The 12,863-nt window shown below is 43.8% G+C and overlaps 1 long non-coding RNA gene and 1 other non-coding gene across 2 annotated transcripts in view; both read right to left on the bottom strand.

The window, feature by feature from the left end:
* LOC139176745 (uncharacterized) overlaps window positions 1–12,863 on the bottom strand; it is a 277,046-nt gene that overhangs the window by 48,754 nt on the left and 215,429 nt on the right. The gene's annotated exons all lie outside the window — the stretch shown is intronic.
* On the bottom strand, window positions 872–978 carry LOC139176886 (U6 spliceosomal RNA). The gene has a single exon (XR_011561356.1). It is a non-coding gene; the product is annotated as a U6 spliceosomal RNA (small nuclear RNA).

Here is a 12,863-nt window from a genome sequence, read left to right as displayed (position 1 = left end):
ATTGGTTCAATCACAGAAGAGAATGAAGCAACATGCGTGTGTGTGTGTGTGTGAATCTTTTTTTTAATCTCAAATAATCTTTATTTTATATTGGGGTATAGTTGATTAGCAATATTGTGTTAGTTTCGAGTGTACAACAAAGTGATCAGTTATACATATACATGATTTATTCTTTTTTAATGAATTAATTTGGCTTCCCCAGGTCTCAGCTGCAGCATGCAGGATTTTTTATCTTTGTTGCAGGATCTTTAGCTGCAGCATGAAAACTCTCAGTTGAGGCATGTGGGGTCTAGTTCCCTGACCAGGGATCGAACCCAGGGCCCCTGCATTGGGAGTGCAAATCTTAGCCACTGGACCACCAGGGAAGTCCCTTTCAAAATTTTTCCCCATTTAGGTTGTCACATAATACTGAGCAGAGTTCCTTGTGCTATACAGTGAATGTGTTATTTTTTTATCCCTCTCTCTCAACTCCAAATTATCAGGGGAAAAGCTCTGATTGGCACATCCTGGGTAAGGTAACCACCTTGGTCTATACAGGACGACCAATAGGTATGGACTTACAGTAAAAACACTACAGGCTTTAAAAAGCCACCAGGGCCCTTAGCTGGGAGTGAGGGAATCATGGTGAACTGGGAATACTTTCCACAAGGATTCAGCTACTCTACAAAAGGGACTCATGCCCTAGCATGGAGGGCTCTGAATGATCATGCCCAATCCAAATATTTGTGAATCTGAATCTATGTGCCAATCCTTGATACCTCTCCCTAGTACTCAACAAGTCCCAACACTGAAATTTATTTTTATTTTTCTGGCAATCCCTTTATTTCTTTCTTTTTTTTATTATACAATTTTGTATGCACTTTATTCACTTAAAAATATGGAACGCTTCACGAATTTGCCTGTCATCCTTGCGGAGGCGCCATGCTAATCTTCTCTGTATCGTTCCAATTTTAGTATATGTGCTGCCAAAGCGAGCACTCCCTTTATTTCTTAAACTCAGCCTTATTCTGAGCAATAATACCAGTGAAACCACAAACTTAACTTGGTAAGAGGCTTTATTAGGCAGAGGTCTAGAGTCAAATAGACAGGGTTTGAATTTCTGTTCTGCCATGTTCTAGCTGTGTGACCTTAGACAAGTTGCTTAACCTCTCTGTTCCTTCATTTCTTTAATTGTCTAATACTTTCAATGGCATAATAGCTATGTTATAGAGATGCTTCAAGAATTAAACATATTATAGTACCTGGCACAAGATAACTCTTAGCTAATTGTAGTAGCATTGTCACCGTTATCATTATGCATTTATCATATGATAAACCATTATCATGTGTTTATCATTATGTCTTATCATATAAATAAAGTAAATGCAAAGGATCAGAAATTTTACAGATGATCATCTATGTGGTATACCTAGTAAGAAAAGGATTCCTAACATTAATTCTCTCTCATAGTGTTCTCCACTGTCCAAGAACAATAAAACTTTGTATAAAGCAAAGGATCAAGAGCTATAAATGAAGACATGATGAAACGAAATGGTGAAAATTATATGCATAACAAAGGGCATGGCAGGGTCAGATGGGAAGGCATGTCAAGGGTCATGCCTTGGGCACAGGCTTAGGAATAAAGCCAACCTAAAATCAGCAAATGTTGGCGAGGATGAGGGGAGAAGGCAACCTATGTACACCATAGGTGGGAATGTAAATTGGTGTAGCCACTGTGGAAGACAGTATGGAGGTGCCTCAAAAAGCTAAAATTAGAATTATCATATGACCCACCAATTCCACTCCTGAGTATATATCCAAAAAGAACAAAAACACTACTTCAAAAAGACACATGCACCCAAATGTTCATAGTGGCATTATTTACAATTGCCAAGATAAAGAAGCAACCTAAGTGTCGATCAATAGATAAATGGATAAAAAGATGTGGTGTGCATGCTCAGTCGTTTCAGTCATAGCCGATTCTTTGTGACCCTATGGACCATTGCCTACAGGTTCCTCTGTCCGTGGGGTTCTCCAGGCAAGAATACTGGAGTGGGTTGCCAAGCCCTCCTACAGGGGATCTTCCCTACCCAAGGATCAAACCTGCATTTCCTCTGTCTCCTGCACTGACAAGTGGGTTTTTTACCACAGAGCCACCAAGGAAGTCCCATATACATACACACACGCACACACACCTGGCATCAGCCAGCCTAGCAACAGCCAGGGTGTTGTTCACCCTAAAAACAAGAAGTGGGTGCTGGATTCTGTCATTCCTAAAGCTGGCTTACTCAAGATCATCCAATTGCAGAAGCCAATAACAATAGAAAAGTATATTATTTGCAAGTATGCCTTTTTGGCACAGTTCAGGTCAGTTCAGTCTCTCAGTCGTGTCCGACTCTTTGTGACCCAGTGAATCACAGCACACCAGGCCTCCCTGTCCACCACCATCTCCCGGAGTTCACTCAAACTCACATCCATCGAGTCGGTGATGCCATGCAGCCATCTCATCCTCTGTCATCCCCTTCTCCTCCTGCCCCCAATCCCTCCCAGCATCAGAGTCTTTTCCAACGATCAACTCTTCGCATGAGGTGGTCAAAGTACTGGAGTTTCAGCTTCAGCATCAGTCCTTCCAAAGAACACCCAGGACTGATCTCCTTTAGAATGGACAGGTTGGATCTCCTTGCAGTCCAAGGGACTCTCAAGAGTCTTCTCCAACACCACAGTTCAAAAGCATCAATTCTTCAGTGCTCAGCTTTCTTCACAGTCCAAGGCACCCATAATTGGGTTCTCCAGCCTTGCAACCAGAACAGTCCTAACTACAGCTCTGATCCACAGGGGTAAATGAGATGGTAAGGCTCAGAAAATACTTAACACAGAGTAAGATTCCACCATGCAGAATTATTCTATTTTCAAGGTGACTAGGAAGAAATTGGACAAGGTGGAGGCGGGGAAGAGATACTCCAGCCATGAAGAGATATCCCACATCCAAGGTAAGAGAAACCCCAGTAAGACAGTAGGTGTTGCAAGAGGGCATCAGAGGGCACATGCACTGAAACCATAATCACAGAAAACTAGTCAATCTATTCACACTAGGACCACAGCCTTGTCTAATTCAATGAAACTAAGTCATGCCCTGTGGGGCCATCCAAGACAGGTGGGTCATGGTGGACAGGTCTGACAGAATGTGGTCCACTGGAGAAGGGAATGGCAAACCACTTCAGTATTCTTGCCTTGAGAACCCCATGAACAGTATGAAGAGGCAAAATGATAGGATACTGGAAGAGGAACTCCCCAGGTCGGTAGGTGCCCAATATGCTACTGGAGATCAGTGGAGAAATAACTCCAGAAAGAATGAAGGGATGGAGCCAAAGCAAAAACAATACCCAGCTGTGGATGTGACTGGTGATAGAAGCAAGGTCCAATGCTGTAAAGAGCAATATCGCATAGGAACCTGGAATGTTAGGTCCATGAATCAAGGCAAATTGGATGTGGTCAAACAGGAGATGGCAAGAGTGAACGTTGACATTCTAGGAATCAGTGAACTAAAATGGATTGGAATGGGTGAATTTAACTCAGATGACCATTATATCTACTACTGTGGGCAGGAATCCCTTAGAAGAAATGGAGTAGCCATCATGGACAACAAAAGAGTCTGAAATGCAGTACTTGGATGCAATCTCAAAAATGACAGAGTGATCTCTGTTCGTTTCCAAGGCAAACCTTTCAATATCACAGTAATCCAAGTCTATGCCCCAACCAGTAATGCTGAAGAAGCTGAAGTTGAACGGTTCTATGAAGACCTACAAGACCTTTTAGAACTAACACCCAAAAAAGATATCCTATTCATTATAGGGGACTGGAATGCAAACGTAGGAAGTCAAGAAACACTTGGAGTAACAAGCAAATTTGGCCTTGGAATACGGAATGAGGCAGGGCAAAGGCTAATAGAGTTTTGCCAAGAGAACACACTGGTCATAGCAAATACCCTCTCCCAACAACACAAGAGAAGACTCTACACATGGACATCACCAGATGGTCAACACCGAAATCAGACTGATTATATTCTTTGCAGCCAAAGATGGAGAAGCTCTATACAGTCAGCAAAAACAAGACCGGGAGCTGACTGTAGCTCAGATCATGAACTCCTTATTGTCAAATTCAGACTTAACTTGAAGAAAGTAGGGAAAAACCACTAGACCATTTAGGTATGACGTAAATCAAATCCCTTATGATTATACAGTGGAAGTGAGAAATAGATTTAAGGGACTAGATCTGATAGATAGAGTGCCTGATGAACTATGGAATGAGGCTCGTGACATTGTACAGGAGACAGGGATCAAGACCATCCCCGTGGAAAAGAAATGCAAAAAAGCAAAATGGCTGTCTGGGGAGGCCTTACAAATAGCTGTGAAAACAAGAGAAGCGAAAAGCAAAGGAGAAAAGGAAAGATATAAGCATCTGAATGCAGAGTTCCAAAGAATAGCAAGGAGAGATAAGAAAGCCTTCCTCAGAGATCAATGCAAAGAAATAGAGGAAAACAACAGAATGGGAAAGACTAGAGATCTCTTCAAGAAAAGTAGAGATACCAAGGGAACATTTCATGCAAAGATGGGCTCGATAAAGGACAGAAAAGGTATGGACCTAACAGAAGCAGAAGGTATTAAGAAGAGGTGGCAAGAATACACAGAAGAACTGTACAAAAAAGATCTTCATGACCAAGATAATCACAATGGTGTGATCACTCACCTAGACCCGGACATCCTGGAATGTGAAGTCAAGTGGGCCTTAGAAAGCATCACTACGAACAAAGCTAGTGGAGGTGATGGAATTCCAGTTGAGCTATTCCAAATCCTGAAAGATGATGCTGTGAAAGGGCTGCACTCAATATGTCAGCAAATTTGGAAAACTCAGCAATGGCCACAGGACTGGAAAAGGTCAGTTTTCATTCCAATCCCAAAGAAAGGCAATGTCAAAGAATGCTCAAACTACCGCACGAATGCACTCATCTCACATGCTAGTAAAGTAATGCTCAAAATTCTCCAAGCCAGGCTTCAGCAATATGTGAACTGTGAACTTCCAGATGTTCAAGCTGGTTTTAGAAAAGGCAGAGGAACCAGAGATCAAATTGCCAACATCCGCTGGATCATCAAAAAAGCAAGAGAGTTCCAGAAAAACATCTATTTCTGCTTTATTGACTATGCCAAAGCCTTTGACTGTGTGGATCACAATAAACTGGAAAATTCTTCAAGAGATGGGAATACCAGACCACCTGACCTGCCTCTTGAGAAACCTATATGCAGGTCAGGAAGCAATAGTTAGAACTGGACATGGAAAACAGACTGGTTCCAAATAGGAAAAGGAGTACGTCAAGGCTGTATATTGTCACCCTGCTTATTTAACTTCTATGCAGAGTACATCATGAGAAACGCTGGGCTGGAAGAAACACAAGCTGGAATCAAGATTGCCGGGAGAAATATCAATAACCTCAGATATGCAGATGACACCACCCTTATGGCAGAAAGTGAAGAGGAACTCAAAAGCCTCTTGATGAAAGTGAAAGAGGAGAGTGAAAAAGTTGGCTTAAAGCTCAACATTCAGAAAACGAAGATCATGGCATCTGGTCCCATCACTTCATGGCAAATAGATGGGGAAACAGTGGAAACAGTGTCAGACTTTATCTTTTTGGGCTCCAAAATCACTGCAGATGGTGACTGCAGCCATGAAATTAAAAAACGCTTACTCCTTGGAAGGAAAGTTATTACCAACCTAGACAGCATATTCAAAAACAGAGACATAACTTTGCCAACAAAGGTCCGTCTAGTCAAGGTTATGGTTTTCCCAGCGGTCATGTATGGATGTGAGAGTTGGACTGTGAAGAAAGCTGAGCTCCAAAGAATTGATGCTTTTGAACTGTGGTGTTGGAGAAGACTCTTGAGAGTCCCTTGGACTGCAAGGAGATCCAACCAGTCCATTCTAAAGGAGATCATCAGCCCTGAGTGTTCTTTGGAAGGAATGATGCTAAAGCTGAAACTCCAGTACTTTGGCCACCTCACGCGAAGTGTGAGACTCATTGGAAAAGACTCTGACGCTGGGAGGGATTGGGGGCAGGAGGAGAAGGGGACGACAGAGGATGAGATGGCTGGATGGCATCACTGACTCGATGGACGTGAGTTTGAGTGAACTCCGGGAGATGGTGACGGACAGGGAGGCCTGGCGTGCTGAGATTCGTGGGGTCTCAAAGAGTCGGACACGCCTGAGCAACTGAACTGAACTGAACTAGGAAGAAATCTTTCACTGAATGCCATACAAAATCATATGCTAGCTACATCTTAAAGCTTTCCCCTCTCTTCTAAATCCAGCATTCTTCAGCTTAAGAGTCACATAGACATCAGCACACCAGCTCGGTGACCTGCTAAGCTAATTAGCCCAGCGTTACAGGCGTTATGTGGACTTGCCGGAGATGATGTTTTGCAAATTCGGGGTGAAATATTTAATTAATCAAAGCTGCTCAGCCAGTTGTCACACCGAGTCAGTGTGCGCTCGGGCGAGGGCTGGGGGTTCATGGAAGGAGGCCAGGGCAGACCTCTCCTGAGCCTTCTTCTACCGCCTTCACCACAGAAACCAATCGAACGGCATCAGCCACGCCAGTGAATTTCAAGCACTTGCTCCTGGCCCCTGACATTTCACAGCTCCAGGGTGTCCGGGGTGACCAGTGGCAGGTCGTCACGTGTCCCCGGGGGTACTACAGCACCGTGCCAGAGGAGATGCGATTACATGCTTTGGGAAGTAGACATTCCCACCGTGGGACCAGGTCGGGGAGAGAAGACCAATGTTTTATGTATGTGAGTGTGCATGCGTGCTTGCGTGTGTGTGTTTGGTAGTACATCCATAAAATATTTCAGGATAGACACACATTGCCTCCAAGGAGAAAACTAGGGGCAGAGAATCCTGAATACCTTTTTCATATTTCTAACATATTAAGTGACAAAGCCAGTTACAAAAATGTATGTTAAACATTTTTATATGATGTGTATCAAAAATAACAATATAACATTTTACATAAAATTATATGCACCCCATGCATATTTTTAACCACGATAATGTATATTTTAAAATGTAGCTTATTTTTTGTTTTACATATTTTAAGTAGGTAACATACTTGCATGTAATTTTAATAATAATTTTTAAGATAATAATGTTTAAAAATAATAAAAATAAATGAAAATATAGCTACATAACTTATTGTGTCATTATACACATACACATTTGTTAAGTCTTCACAACTACCCTGTGAGTTACAGACTATTATCATATCCATTTTATTAATGAAGAAACAAAGGCACAGAGAGGTTAAGGTATATGCCCATAGTCACACAGCCAGTGAGCAGCAAACCAGGACTGAAACTGGAGCAATGTGCCTTGGAATCTGAGCACTTAAGGTCTAGGCTGGGCTGCCTATCACTGCCTCTGAGTCTTGTTTCATTTTTCAGGAAAGTAACATGCTCATTGGAGGAAAAAACTCAGAAAGTACAAACTACGAAGAAGTGAGGAGCTCCCCTAGTGGCTCAGCGATTAAGAATCTGCCAGCAATACAGGAGCTGCAGTAGAAGTGGGTTCGAAGATCCCCTGGAGGAGGGCATGGCAATCCACTCCAGAATCCCATGGACAGAGGAGCCTGGCAGGCTACAGTTCAGTTGAGTGCAGTTCAGTCGCTCAGTCATGTCCAACTCTGCGACCTCATGAACTGCAGCACGCCAGGCCTCCCTGTCCATCACCAACTCCTGGAGTCCTCCCAAACCCATGTCCATTGTGTTGGTGATGCCATCCAACCATCTCATCCTCTGTCGTCCCCTTCTCCTCCTGCCCTCAATCTTTCCCAGCATCGTGATCTTTTCAAATGAGTCAGCTCTCCTCATCAGGTGGCCAAAGTATTGGAGTTTTAACTTCAACATCAGTCCCTCCAATGAACACCCAGGACTACAGTTCACAGGGTCCCAGAGAGTCAAACAGGACTGAATCGACTTAGCACAGCACAGAGAAAGGTGATCACTTAAAATTGCACCACCTTCAGATATTATGTTACAAATCTCTCCAACCCCATTCTGTATGTATTTATGACTTTATGTAAAAAATAGGATAATATCTGACATACCTTTTTGTAACATGCTTTGTCACTTACTGGAAATACATTGGAAATAGAAAAAAAGTATTCAGGTATGTACATACTACCAAACACACACACAAAAAAGTATTCAGGTATGTACATACTACCAAACACACACACACAGACACACACACATACCCCATATATACTTTTTCTGGATTTATTAATACATAAATGGTAACCTACTATACATAATATTCCATGTTTTGCTTTTCTTTTCCTTTCTTTCTTTCTTTCCTCTCTCTTTCACTCCCCCTTTCTCTCTCTTTGTTTTACTTATTTTTTTCTTACAGCAGACTCCTTACTCATGTGGACAGAGCTTTTCATTCTTTTATAAAACAGCACTGTGTTCCACCGTTGATACTTATACCCTAATTTATTTCACTAGTCCACGTGTGTTAGTTGCTCACTTGTGTCTGACTCTTTGTGACTCCATAGACTGTAGACCACCAGGTTCCTCTGTGCATGGAATTCTCCAGGCAAGAGTACTGGACTGGAAAGGAAAGCTGTTCCTTTCTCCAGGGGATCTTCCCGACCCAGGGATCAAACCTGGGTCTCCTGCATTGCAGGCAGATTCTTTACCATCTGAGTCGACTACCAGAGAAGCCCTCACTAGTCCATACTGGTAAGTATTAAGGTTGTTTCCAATCTTTACAAAGAAGGTGACATTTGAACTGAGACCTAAAATAAGGCAGACAGACAAAGATCAAGAGAGGAGGTAAAGAAAACAGAGTCAAGATGTAGGAACTAACGCATGCAAAGGTCCTGAGGCCTATGAAGTGGAGAGAAGATATGTATGGCAGTGGCCCAGAGCAAAGCAGAGGCGCCAGATGGTATGTGAGGCGGGCAACAGAGAATAGACCCTGTTGGACCTGGCTAGTTCTGTGAAAAGTCCCATCTCCATTCTAAGAACAATTGAAGCCACCAACAGGCATGTGTTTCTCGGAATTAAATAGAAAAGTCCCACTTCCCCTTCTCTAAGAAGCCCAACCCAGGCCTGAGCTCCCCACCGGCCCGATGGTGTAGATTGAATCAGAGAGTCTTGACCCCACGCTCTGCCCTGGGTGGCCCATCCACTTCCTTCCAGTTAGCTAGACAGAGTCAGAACTCAAGGCACTTCCTCCATCCTGCCCAGCCCCCTCCTTCTGCCCCAGGGCAAGGGTTCTCAGCCTTGTGTTGGGAATTTTTGTCATCTCCCACCCAGGAGTGGGTATATAAAGATACAGGAGAGGTGTTAAGCCTTCGGTAATTATCACTTCTGGGGTGGGAGGAGGGAGTCCAGATGGGGTCAAGTGGGGAGTAAGTTTATTTTCTCACTGAATTCCATGTTCTCGTTAAGTTCCAAGGCCTGGGCTCAGGGTGTGTGCATGCATCCTCCATCAGAAACAAGGGGAGTTGGTGCCATCTCCACCTGGTTTCTCAGACAGAAGGGTCCACCTGGAACCCATGGAAGCAAGCCTGCTTGGGCTGGAATTAGGCTGAATATGTTGGAGCAACCTCACAATCTAACATGCCTTTTCATTTGACTGGATAGGAATGCACCCCACCCCCACCACCATCACCACGCTTTTCTGTACATCCAGAATGCTGACACTGCCCTGGTGGTCCAGTGGTTAAGAGTTCACCTTGCAGTGCAGGGCACACGGGTTCGATCCCTGCTCAGCAAACTAAGATCCCACAGGCCACGGGGCAGCTGAGCCCGTGCACCACAGCTAGACAGTCTGTGCAGCACAACGGAAGAAGACCCCGCCTGACGCAATGCAGGTCCCGGGGTGAGACAACCAAGACCCAACACAGTCAAAGAAATAAATCTTTTTTTTTTAAAGAATGCTTCCTCCCAAACCTCACTTCCAGGATGAGAAATGTTTATGTTTTGATTACAATTTTCTCATTTTATAAGCTTCAGAGTCCCACCGAAATCCCAGATAAAGGACTGAAAACAGAGACAGAAATAGATCCCAGATTTCAGAAGTTTTCTAAGACGTCATGAACCCTGTGGGGTTCAGAGGGATTAATATTCTGGGACCAAAGCCACAGCTTGAAAAGTCCTCTCTTCTAGTCCTTGAATCTCTTTTGCCAAAATAGCCTCAACAAATGTCTAACTGGTCTACCTACCATCACTCCTGGCATTGCCCATTGAGTCCATACCTTTGCCAGGCTGATGTTTTGTGTTTTTTTCACATAATTATGAATATCATTGTTCCTGTATGCTTTGGGCTCTTTAAGTGTATCAACTTATTCAGATCTCTCAATAGTTCTATTATGTAAGCCCTATGGTTATTTCCATTTTACAGATGAGAAAATAGACTGATGGAAGAACTTAAGCAGATTCAACAGCTAATTAGTGGTACTGCTGGAATTTGAACCTAGGTAGTCTCTCCCTCGGAGAAGGCAGTGGCACCCCACTCCAGTATTCTTGCCTGGCAAATTCCATGGATGGAGGAGCCTGGTGGGCTACAGTCCATTGGGTCGCTGAGGGTTGGACACGACTGAGCGACTTCACTTTCACTTTTCACTTCCATGCACTGGAGAAGGAAATGGCAACCCACTCCAGTGTTCTTGCCTGGAGAATCCCAGGGATGGGGGAGCCTAGTGGGCTGCCGTCTACGGGGTCACAGAGTTAGATATGACTGAAGCAACTTAGCAGCAGCAGCAGTCTCTCCCTAACGCTACTCTGTCTAATATGGCAAGTAGCCATGTGGGGCTATAACACATTTGAAATATAGCAAGTTCTCATGCAGATGCTTCCCTGTTAGCTCAAGTGGTAAAGAATCTGCCTGCAGTGCATGAGACCCTGGTATGATTCCTGGGTTGTGAAGATCCCCTGGAGAAGGGATAGGCTACCCACTCCAGTATTCTTGAATGGAGAATCCCATGGACAAAGAGCCTGGCAGATTACAGTCCACAGAGTTGCAAAGAGTTGACATGACTGAGTGACTTTCACTTGTCACATTGAGATGTGCCCTGAGTTAAATACACACTGGATTTTGAAGGCTAAGTTCGAAAAAGAAAATGTAACACTTCTCATTCATTGTTTTATACTGATTGTATGTTAATATGAGAATATTTTGGACATACTGGGTTCCATACAAATATATCATTAAAATCAACTCATCCTGTTTCTTACTTTTTTAGGTAGGTTGGTAGGTTTTGTTGCTAAGTTGTGTCCAACTCTTACAACCCCATGGAGAGGTTGTAAGAGTCTGTAGCCCACCAGTCTCCTCTGTCCAAGGGATTTCCCAGGCAAGAATATCGGAGTGGGTTGCCATTTCCTTCTCCAGGGGATCTTTCTGACTCAGGTATTGAACTCAGATTTCCTGCATTGCAGGCAGACTCTTTACTGACTGAGCAACCAGGGAAGCCCCTACTTTTTTTTTAATGTGGCTTTCAGAAATTTTACAGCCACATGTACAACTCATACTTTATTTCTACTAGACTCTAGCATGGGCTAGAGTCTTAACCATCATGCTATATTATCTCTCACGCCAAACAGATCATGCCTCTGTCCCTTAGGACTCAATCATTTCTTTTCCCCTAATACCAGATGACGCCTTGGCCTCACACCATCTCATTCTCTGGTTTCTGCCTCTCTCCATCTACATGTCCCACTGCTCTTCTCACTGGAGAGGCGCCCCCAGCCACTCATGAACCTTGTGCTCACCCTCTGAGCCACTGATCAGTGAGGCCAATGTGCCTCATTCTCTTTCTGCTCTTGTCCATGCTGTTCCTTGAGCCAGAACACTGTTCCCTGCTTCCCTCAATTAACTCCCACTTGTTCTACTTCTCCAGGGATGCTTCCCCTGACTACTCAGCTTCCCCCAAAATGCTCTCATGGTGTCCTGAGCCTTTCCTTAATGGCATAACCACTGTTTATGATGACATGTATGTAGAATTTTTTGATTACTGGCTTTATCTGACAGAATTCAATTGGGAGTCTAAAATCACACCAGTTACCTTAACAGACAGAATTTAATATAAAGAACTGCTGGGCTTCCATGGTGGCTCCATGGGAAAGAATCTGCCTGCAATGCAGGAGATGTGGATTCTACCCCTAGATCAGGAAGATCTCATGGAGGAGGAAATGGCAACCCACTCCATTATTCTTGCCTGGGAAATTCCATGGACAGAGGAGCCTGGCAGGCTACAGTCCCTGGAGGCACAAAGAGTCAAACTACAACTGAGCATGCACACATACACACTTTAAATCAAAACTTGATCAGAAATGTGGAGAAACGTGGGTGCCAGGCCTCACGGTCCTCCGTCTTGCCCAATGACATGCGCCTCCTGTTGTTGTTCAGTCACTAAGTTGTGTGCAATTCCTTGAGACCCCATGGACTGCAGCACACCAGGCTTCACTGTACTTCACTATCTCCTGGAGTTTGCTCAAACTCATGTGCATTGAGTCAGTGATGCCATCCAGCCATCTCATCCTCTGCTGCTCTCTTCTCCTTTTGCCTTCAATCTTTCCCAGCATCAGGGTCTTTTCCAAAGAGTCAGCTCTTCACATCAGTGGCCAGAGTATTGGAGTTTTGGCTTTGAAAGCAGTCTTTCCAATGAGTATTCAGGGTTGATTTCCTTTAGGATTGACTGGTTTGATCTCTGTGCAGTCCAAGGGACTTTCAAAGAGACTTCTCCAGCACAATTCAAAAGCATCATCCTAGGTGGTCAATAAATATTTGCTGAATAATAAATAGATGGAGGAATGAGTGAATGGATTCAT

The sequence above is a fragment of the Bos indicus genome, chromosome 17, assembly GCF_029378745.1.
Source record: "Bos indicus isolate NIAB-ARS_2022 breed Sahiwal x Tharparkar chromosome 17, NIAB-ARS_B.indTharparkar_mat_pri_1.0, whole genome shotgun sequence".
Lineage (NCBI taxonomy): Eukaryota > Metazoa > Chordata > Mammalia > Artiodactyla > Bovidae > Bos > Bos indicus.
The sequence above is the reverse complement of the archived record's forward strand: the minus strand, read 5'-3'. Positions and strand labels throughout refer to the sequence as shown.